This window comes from Ochotona princeps, chromosome 17, assembly GCF_030435755.1.
Source record: "Ochotona princeps isolate mOchPri1 chromosome 17, mOchPri1.hap1, whole genome shotgun sequence".
Classification (NCBI taxonomy): domain Eukaryota; kingdom Metazoa; phylum Chordata; class Mammalia; order Lagomorpha; family Ochotonidae; genus Ochotona; species Ochotona princeps.
The window spans coordinates 37,594,079-37,604,313 of NC_080848.1; positions in this window are offsets into that span (position 1 = coordinate 37,594,079).

Below are 10,235 nucleotides of genomic sequence, written 5' to 3' on the forward strand. Positions count from 1 at the left end.
GCCTGAAGGTAACCTGTGAGGTCCTGAACTCTGCCTTTTGGGGCTGTACTTTTCCACATATCAACTGTTCCTTTGGGTCTTTCAACTGAGAAAAATTTAAACAGAAGGGACTGCTGGTCAATGGAGCTGCCCATTTTGGGACCCAGAGTCTGTCTGTCTTTGTTTCGTTTTTCCTTTTTAAAGTTTTTTTTTTTTCTTATTGGAAATGCAGATTTACAGAGAGAAGGAGAGACACAGAAATCTTCCACACACTGATCCACTGACCATGTGGTCACAACAGCTGAAGCTGAAGTGATGCAGAGCTTGCTGGTCTCCGTCATGGGTGCAGGGGCCCTGACGCTGCCAACATCCCCACAGCTTCCCAGGGTCTGCACTGGCAGGACGTTGCAGCCGGCTAGCCAGCCCATGTACTTTAACATAGGACTCCTAAATCTATTTTCAGTCAGACCTTTCTTCTTAAGATGTATGTATGTATTTATTTGAAAGGCAGAATTACGCAGAGAGAGGAAGAGATACGGAGGCAAAAGAAACAAAACAGACTATCCTAGAAGAGGACAGACAAAGCAGAGGAGCTAATGTGATCGTGAATAAATATGACTGCACTTTATAGGGAGAAAATTCAAAGGCCTCCCAAAGCCTCCCCGGGCAGCAGCTTCGATTCTAAATCTTGGAGATAACACAGAAGAGGAACCTGCAGATTTATGGCCTAGCAAATAGAAAGTGGCCTCCTCCAACCTCTGGCCAGAACGTTCCAAACCAAGGAGTAATTATGACGTGGACCGTAAGCAGAAGAGCCCCAGCCCTGGCCAGCTCCCTGAAAAGGGGGGTTTCCTGGAAATGTGCTGGGGTGACTAGCACGCCCAGGGCCAGCTGAGCCCTCTCATCTCAGGCAGGCCAGGATCTGAGCGCGACAGAGCGCCGCATGCATGTGCAGCCTGGTGTTGCTAAGGGAGTAGGGTTCAGTGTTTCTTCATTCTGATCCATTCAACCTTGCCACCTGCCTGAGACCACGCCTTCCTGTCCTCTGAAATCGTCCTCCCACAGAGACAATCTCTCCCGCTCTAGGAAGTGAGTTCAGGACAAGTTCCCTTTTTTTTTTTTTTAGGTTTTGTTTTTAGACCCCTTTGCAGCTGGGGACTAGGCCCTGGCTTCACGGCTGAACTTAGGCTAAGCCAAGTTCTCATGAAAGTGCACCCTTGGGTCACTTGTAGCAGGGTCCTCCAGCAGGTCCCTCAGGACTCACGTTCCTGCTTGTAGGCAAATATCTTCACCTGCTAGAGAGCCTGGAGTGAACTAGCAGATGAAAGATCTCTCTCCATCTCTTCCTCTCTCTCTCACTCTGCCTGTCAGAGAAATAAGTGAGAAATGAACATGGCGCTGGCATGCAGGATGGTGAGGTGGGGGTGGGGAAGGAGGCCCTCACCAGTGCCCAAGCCATGCCGGTGCTCCGACACCTGCTGGCTTCCACAACTCTGAGCCAGATCAGCCTCTCCCTGGTCTGCTGTGCGCAGGCACGGCTCGGAAAGCCGACGGGCAACACAGCATCACCAGCTGAAGCAGTCAGTTGGAGGACCTGCTCTCCTCACTTGTAAGCCGAGCGGGGCTGTGAGAAAACCTCACACCTCCTCCATGGCACTATCCTTACCCAAAGATACCTTGGCCTGAGGCGGGCTCTCTAAAGCGGAGGAGACAGACTCCCCGCATCCCAGGAGGCAAGGAGAGGCTGGGCTCAGGGCACGTCCCCAATTCAGGCTCCCCATTGAGGTTCTGGATACTAGTGAGAGGGTGAGAGGTTCCGGTGCAGGCATGGGTGGGAGCTGCCCTGGATAAGAATATTCCTCACAGCTGGTCTTGGGGTTTCTACTGGGTGACCAGCACTGCCTGTGGCCTCAGCCTCCTTGACATTTAGTTTCCTGCACCCCGAGTGTGGCCTGCCAGACCAGCAGCCCCTGCCACTCTGTGAGCTCACATGGTTTCTCTGTACATGGAGCCAGTTGGCCTTCAGGCCCGCTGCCTGATTCTCTCACCAAGCAGGGCTGGACCAGAGCCAGGAACCAGGAGCTTCATCCAGGTCTCCCACAAGGGTGGCAGGGCCCTTAGTATTTGGGCCATCATTTGCTCATTTACAGGGAATTGGATTGGAAATAGAGCAGCCAAGATATGAACCTGTGCCCACCCATATGGGCAGCTGGCATTGCAGCCGGCACCTTAGTGTGCTATGCCACAACACCAGCCCTTCCAGAAAGATCTTTCAGCACACAAACGCAATCATGTTCCCTGTTCTGAACCTTCCTCCGTGCCATGATAAAATCCAATCTCAATGTGTTGCTTTTACAACTTGTGCCCGGGAGACACGTGCTCCCGTACAAAATCAGAGCTTTCTGGAACATTTCCACTCCTACTTTTCTGTTTTTTACTTTTCTGTTTTTAGATCCAAAAGCAATGGCTCCAACTCACAGGCAGTGCTTTCTGTTCTTTGCTGTTTGGGAGCTGAGTTTGGATTTACATATTTTTATTTTAAATGTTTTTACTTCTAATTATGTTACAAATTTATTTATTAACATTTGTATGTTTAAAAAATTGTGCTTGGGGCCCAGCACGACAGCCTAGTGGCTAAAGTCCTCACCTTGCATGCTCTGGGATCCCATATGGACACTGGTTCTAATCCCGGCAACCCCAACTCCCATCCAGCTCCCTGCTTGTGGCCTGGGAAAGCAGTCGAGGACAGCCCAGGGCCTTGGGACCCTGCACCCATGTGGGAGACTCGGAAGAGGTTCCAGGATCCTGGTTTTGAATCGGCTCAGCCAATCACTTGGAGAGTGAATCAACAGACAGAAGATCTTCCCCTCTGTCTCTCCTCTTTGTATATCTGACTTTGCGATAAAATAAATAAATAAATAAATCTTTAAAAGGAAAAAATTGTATTTGATTGACTAACTGTGGCCAGGGTTGGACCAGACCAGGAGCCAGGATCAGCAGCCAGGTCTTTCACGTGGGTGGCAGGGACCCAAGGCCTTGAGCCATTCCCTGCTGCCTCCCAGGGCATGCCTTAGCAGGGAGTTGAGATGGGAAATTGGAAGCTGGTGTTGAACCCTGGCACTCTGATGCTGCGTGTGTCTCTCAGAGCCCTCACTGCTGGGTCAAATCCCTGCCCCCAGAAGAGGGTGTCTTTACAGGGTGTGGTATGATATCCCAAGACGTAGAGTGGTTGAGTGTCATTTCTTCCTAGTCATCACTGTTTGACCTCTGACCTATCCCAGGCCTGTGGAGAACGAAGGTTCTACTCGCTTTCCAGCGAGAGGCTCTTGTGTGCTTGCCTGCTGCTGGGGTCAGGGGAATCGGGTGGTCTCAGCACAGTCCTGAGCGGATTTCCTCCACGTGGTGACTGCATGGGGATTTGTTTACCCAGTCTGGCCCAGCAGCCTGGATTGTTTACCCTCCCTCCTGCTGCTATGGCTCTGCTACCCAGTGCTCCCTCTGGGGTGCCTTGAGCCTCCAGCCCTGGCCTGACTCCCGTGAGCCTTTGGTTCTGCCTGCATGGCTGATGGTCTGGTTGATGACCAGGATGAGGACAGGGGGAGAGCCACGGAAGCAGAAATGGGCGTTCCTAGTCTTCCAACAGCATGCTCTCCACAAGGAAATCTGAAAAGAGGAGGCCAGACTTGCCGTTCTTTGAGAGAATCATGAACAGAACAACAGTGGCCACCTCCCCAAGGGGCCCAGAAGGCCAGCATCACTCCTGTGCTGTTCCTGGCACAGCCAGTGCCCTCCCCGCCACCTTCCTCCCGGTTTGGCATGGCGTCTTCCAGGCCGCTCACTGCTCTGGCACACCAGCTCCCCTGTCAGAGGATCTGCTACACAAGACCAAGTTCTTTTTTTTCTTTTTTTTTTTTAAGATCTGTTTTATTTTTATCACCAAGTCAGATATACAGAGAAGAGGAGAGATAGAGAGGAAGATCTTCCGTCTGATGGTTCACTGCCCAAGTGACCGCAATGGCTGGTGCTGCCCCGATCCGGAGCATCAGGAGCCAGGAACTTCCTCTGGGTCTCCTACGTGGGTACAGGTGCAGGGTCCCAAGGCTTTGGGCTGTCCTTGACTGCTTTCCCAGGCCACAAGCAGGGAGCTGGATGGGAGCTGGGGCTGCCAGGATTAGAACCAGCGCCTGTATGGGATCTCGGCACATTCAAAGCAAGGACTTAAGCTGCTAGGCCACCATGCTGGGCCCAAGACCAAGTTCTTAAACAGGAAAAGATAAAAACAGATATGAGATCAGTGCCACGCCGCCTCGATCTGCAGGTACGATCTTTTCCAGCACCCTGCTGATCACATGCACTTAGTGTTTTGAATCTGTTTTGATTCAGATTTTGTTGAATCTGTTATTTCTTGAGCCAGGTGGATTTACAAGACATTCACCAGCAAAGTGTTGCTTTTGTTACTAATCTTGGTTAACCAGTTCCATTTGTGTGGGTAAGACATTTTTTTTCTCATTCATTCCATGCCTTGCTGCATGTTAAATATTCCGTTTTCCATCTACTGCATCGGATTCATTAACGGACTTCTTATTCAAAAATTCAAAACTGATTTTCTTATTACATCAGAATACCTTCCATATTTTTCTCACATCTATTCTTAGCCTTTCGGCTTCCTTCCCCAAGCACCCTGTCACTGTGTCTTAAATGCCTTGCCAGCTCTATTTCATGCATATACAACCATTATATTTGCATACGGATGTGTTTTGCTTCACTTAAAGAAGTGGCAAGCAGGGGCCACCTACAACAGTGGCATCCCATAGTAGCCGCAGAACCCCCTCAACCCCCCCATGCCCTGCTTCTGCTCTGGCTCCCTGCAGGTGCACCTGGGAAGCAGGGGAAGCAGCAGCAAGAGGCACAAGTGCTTGGATGGAGCTCCTGGCTCCTGGCCTCAGCCTGGTGTTGCAGTCATTTGGAGAGTGAGCCAGCCAATACAAGGTAACTCTTTCTCTCACTGCCTTTCAATTAATGTTTTTGTTTTGTGTTTTTGAGTTACAAGGGGTAACTTGGTCTGTCCTGCCTAGTTAGCACCTTACTATCTCCAGTACTGTGTCTTGCAGTTATTGCTCTTCAGTGTACATGGTGTTCATTTTATGGGCAACTTGCCTGGGCCACAGGGAACCTAGAGACTTGGAGGCAGCATACCTTTGACTCTGTTCTCCTGGCCCACGTACTGAGTGACCTGAAGGCTGTGCTGCAGGCCCCAGCTGCTGTGCCGCTGGGGCCGTGTGATCAGTGGTTGGTAGACGGGAGTGCTGTTGGGAGAATTGAGAGGCGGCTAGAGGGGAATCATAGTGCAGGCCCTCGGGTTCTGGAGCAAAGCCCTTCTGTCTTCTGTGGCTAACAGCCCTCCTTTTGAGAAGAAGCTGTGATGGTGGTGGTAGGGGTCCAGCGTAGTGGTTTAGCACGCCAATTCTTCACCTGCAGCGCCAGCATCCCATATGGACACTGGTCTAAGTCCCTGTTGCTCCGCTTCCAAAGCCAAGGGTCAACCCTGGATGTTGTGGCCATCTCGGGAGTGAAACAGCAGATGGAAAATTGCTCTCTCTGTCTGTGAAATCCTATAAAAGGAAAGCAGCAGCCCTGGGTCTCAGTAGAGACTGACGCTTAAGCATGGATGCTGTGTCTCTGACCTCTTGTGAAATGAACGTTGTCTGACCCGCTGAGTCAGGAAGGTAGGAACACACTCACAATGTCCTCGCCTGACAGATTTGCTGGTTGCACCGCCACATTCAGGTGAGCTGGAGGAGGTCCAGGAGGACTGCGTCCAGCTCCAAGGACCAACCTGCATCCTATGCGAGGTCACCAAGCAGGCCCTGGAGGCAGAAGGAAGTCACTGCAGAAGCGTCCCTAAAACACTGCTGTGTTCCCCTGCTCCTGCTGTGCCGTCTCCTGCCTCCCTGCGGCACCTCTGATCAGCTGTGTGGGAGCTGGACACTGGCCTTCTCCCACGTTCCGAGTCAGAGGCCGGCTAGGATTCACTTGGTTGGCTGAGCTGGCACTCAGACTTGCGGATTCTGACTCAGAGGGTTCTGTCGGTTCCTCCTGGGTCTCCTGCTGGCCAGCCTAACTGCACGCTTTGGGGCTTCTCAGCCTTTTGGGTCACACGAGTTGGTTGCTTTTGATAAAACGTCTATCTCTGGCTGATTCTTTGCAGCCCAGGGAGGAATACAGTGTACACGGAAACCTCTCAGACGGTTCTCCAGTTGATGCTTGGGTTAGGATTGGCTTATCCACAGTGACATAGCTAGGCCCATCCCAGTTTTCCCCTGCTTTTCTAATTTCACTAGGGCACCAGTAGTTATCTGTGCACACATGTTTGTGTGTGTGTGCACAGTTGTAGCTGGAGATCAAGGACTATGATTTACACATATTTTTGAACTTTTAAAAAGTTTTATTTATTTCAAAAAAAGCAAAAAGATTTATTTATTTATTTGGAAGAAGGAGAGAGAGAGAGATCCTCCATTTACTGGTTTACTCCCCAAATGACTACAGTAGCCAGTACTGGCCAAGACTAAAACCAGGAGCCTTATCCAGAGCTCATGTGTGAGTGCATGGACTTGAACACTTGAGCCTTCCTCTGCTGCTTTCCCAGGCCATTGAGCAGGAGCCTGGATCAGAAGTGGAGCAGCTGGAACAGGAACTGAGATGCTGGCATCACGGGCAGTGGCTTTGCTGGCTATGCCGTGACCAAGGTCCCTGATTATGAATCTTAGAAGTGACCAGTTGGACCAGCATTGTGATGGAGCAGATCAAGCTGCTGCCTGCAACACTGGCATCCCATATGGGCAAGGGTATGAATCTTGGCTGATCCACTTCTGATCCAGCTCCCTGCTAATGGCCCTGGAAAAGTGGCTGGAGATAGTCCAGCTGCTTGAGTCCCTGCACCCACCCAGAAGACCCAGGTGAAGCTCCTGGCTGTGTCCTGATTGCAGCCACTGGAGGAGTGAACCAGTGGAGGGAAGATGTCTCTCTCTCCCTTTCTCTCTGGAACTCTGACTTTCAAATAAATACATCTTTCTTTTTAAAGCAACACACTTTTATTTTTGTGTTTTATAATCCCTGTGATATATCCTAGCTTGCCATTTCTCTGAAGAAAACTCTGTAATGTGAACATTCATACATTGTCAGGCAGGTTGTGGCTCTTAAATGCATATTTAAACCGTCAGTCCTTTGGGTAGCATCATTAGCTAAGTACCAGTAGGAGAATGTATGTGCATCTCTTACGCTACATAAGCAGACTCAGTGATTCCCACAATGCCAGTGGATATCGGCTGAGATTCACAGGAAGCCAGAGGGGTCTCCTCAGGCTTCTTCCAGTAATGAATACCCCCTAGAATTAGGATTCTGACTCATTTCCATCAGCGAACCCCTTTCCACGCCCGTTTGGCAGACAGCTGCAGCATTTGGCGGCTAACCAAGGCCTGCTGCACTAACAATTCTCTAAGTTTTATTTATATTTCATGTGCAGTATATTCAAACTCTCACTTTCCCAGGTGCCAGATGCTGGTTTGGACACACTCCAGTGGAAAGTGCTTTCCTGTAAAATAAGGAAAGTGAAATGCCCGAACATACCACTGCCTTGGAGCAGATGCGCACTCAGTATCCTCAGGTCCTCCAGCAATGCACTCACTATATCCCCAACTTCCCAGTCGCGCAGCTCCCCTCTCCCCTCTATACTCACCTCCACGCCATGTGTGGGGGCTGGGACTTGGGCTTCCATGTGACATATAGACTCAGGTACATGTCTTTAAAATTCCTATTTATTTCTCTGTGAAGCAGAGGCAGCGAGAGAAAGAAGAGCATGCCCTCCAAGCCGTTGGTTTACTCCCCAGACGGCTGCCACTCAGGAGCCTGAGCAGAGGAGGATGAACCAGCGCAGTACCCACCCCCTTTTCCTGTTCTTTCCTGTGCGTCCCACATCATTAAGGTCAAGATACTCCTTTCCTGCATGCCTTCTGTGGTGCCCGTATGTGTGCTTTTAATTTTTTTTAAAGATTTATTCATTTTTATTGGAAAGTCAGATATACAGAGAGAAGAGACAGAGAGGAAGATCTTCTGTCCAATGATTCACTCCCCAAGTGACTGCCAATGGCTGGTTCTGCACTGATCTGAAGTCAGGAGCCAGGAACTTCCTCCAGGTCTCCCACGCTGGTGCAGGGTCCCAAGGCTTTGGACCATCCTCGACTGCTTTCCCAGGCCACAAGCAGGGAGTTGGATGGCAAGTGGAGCTGCTGGGATTAGAACCAGCGCCCATATGGGATCCCGATGCGTTCAAGACGAGGACTTTAGCTGCTAGGCCACCACACCGAGCCCGTGTCCTTTTAATTTATTGTATTACTTAGAATGCAGTGCTGCCTAGTTCTGGCTCTCATCCCCATCCCAGTGTCCAGCTTCCTGCTAGTGCCTACCCTGGGGAACAGAGGTGATGGGTCACCCCCTGGGGTCCACACGGCTCAGGTGGATTCCCTGTCAGCCCAGCCCAGTCCAACCCTGACTGTTGGTGGGCTTTGAGGGATGAACCAATGGCATAGGAAGTCTTTTTGTCCTTCTTTCTGCCTTTCACAAAGCAACTCATAAATGATCATGTAAGTAATTAAATAATGTTAAAAAGAAAATTAAAAAAAATACATTTAAAAAGAAATGTGCCTAGCCTACATACCTACCTGAGGATTTTTCAAATATGATCTGGATAAGAAGATAAGGCATTGTAACCCATAAACATATAGTATTGGTTTTTTTTTTAAATAAGATTTTGAGAGATATGAAAATTAAACCACTTGATATATGTTAATAGATTCAAAATTATTTCACTAGAAAATGATGCTTTCCCTGTGTTTTGTGACTATGCGGTGTCTGCAGGAGCACGGAATTTTGACATGATGCTCTTGAGAATTAGCATGGAAGCTGACTTTGTTCCAAGGTGGGCATCCGGCATCATGGGGCTGCTGCTCAAGGCACCCACACTCCGTATCAGTGTCTGGGTTCATGTCTCAGTGGGGAGGGGGTTATCCTAGAAGTTAAGATAGTTCCCCCCTCCCCCGCCACAGCTTCCTGCTCATGTGCACGGGGAAACGGCAAGGATGGCTCAAGGACTTAGGGCCCTGCCACCCACATGGGAGACCCAGGCTGAGTTCCTGGCCGCTGGCTTAAACTTTGGCCCAGCTCTTGTTGTGGTGGGCATGTGGGGGAGTGAACCAGTTACTTGGAGATTTTCTGTCTCTAAAATAAATCTTAAAATATTTTGAATAGTCCTCAATCCAGTCCTCTTGGTGAGCTGAGCGGGATGAAGTGGTCACTAGGAAAAAGGATATAATTTGTAGAGATGGCCAAGCCACTGTTGGTTCCCTTTTCCACATCTTTCCTTGAATTCATTGATATGAAAAACTGTACAATTTCTTGTTCTACCCCAGAAAAATGGATAATCCTAAGCATGAATGTTCGCATTTGTGCCAAGAATTTGAAATTTAGGGGAACTTGTGTAAGGATCCTGGTATGTACACATGTGTGTGTGTGTACGTGTAAGGCTGTTGCATCTGCTTGGCCCAGCCAGGGTCAGCTTCCACGCTTGGTGCACTGGTAGGTCTAGTTTTCTTTCCCACGCTTTCCACAAGATGGCGGTAGATGTCCAAGAGATAATTCCCCAAGCAGCAATAGGGACTGGGACAGGGCTGGATTTGGGTTTTTTTTGTTTGTTTGTTTTCATATTTATTTTATTTTTATTGCAAAGTCAGATATACAGAGAGGAGGAGAGACAGAGAGGAAGATCTTCCGTCCGATGATTCACTCCCCAAGTGAGCGCAACGGCCGGTGCTGCGCCGATCCGGAGCCAGGAGCCAGGAGCCAGGAACTTCTTTCCAGGTCTCCCATGCGGGTGCAGGGTCCCAAAGCATTGGGCCGTCCTCGACTGCTTTCCCAGGCCACAAGCAGGGAGCTGGATGGGAAGCGGGGCTGATATTAGAACTGGTGCCCATATGGGATCCCGGTGTGTTCGAGGTGAGGATTGAGTCGCCAGGCCACGCCGCCGGGCCCTTTGTCCTTGTTTCCTTGCTTTTGATCTCTGAGCTGGTCCACACTGACTTTGGTTGGGCGTTTGTTTGTTTGTTTTTGCCACAGACCACATCTGTGATGTGCTCCCTAAACATTGCCTGCATTTTGCCACTCACACTTCCCTAGACTTTTGCTCAGTTACCAACAAACTTGGC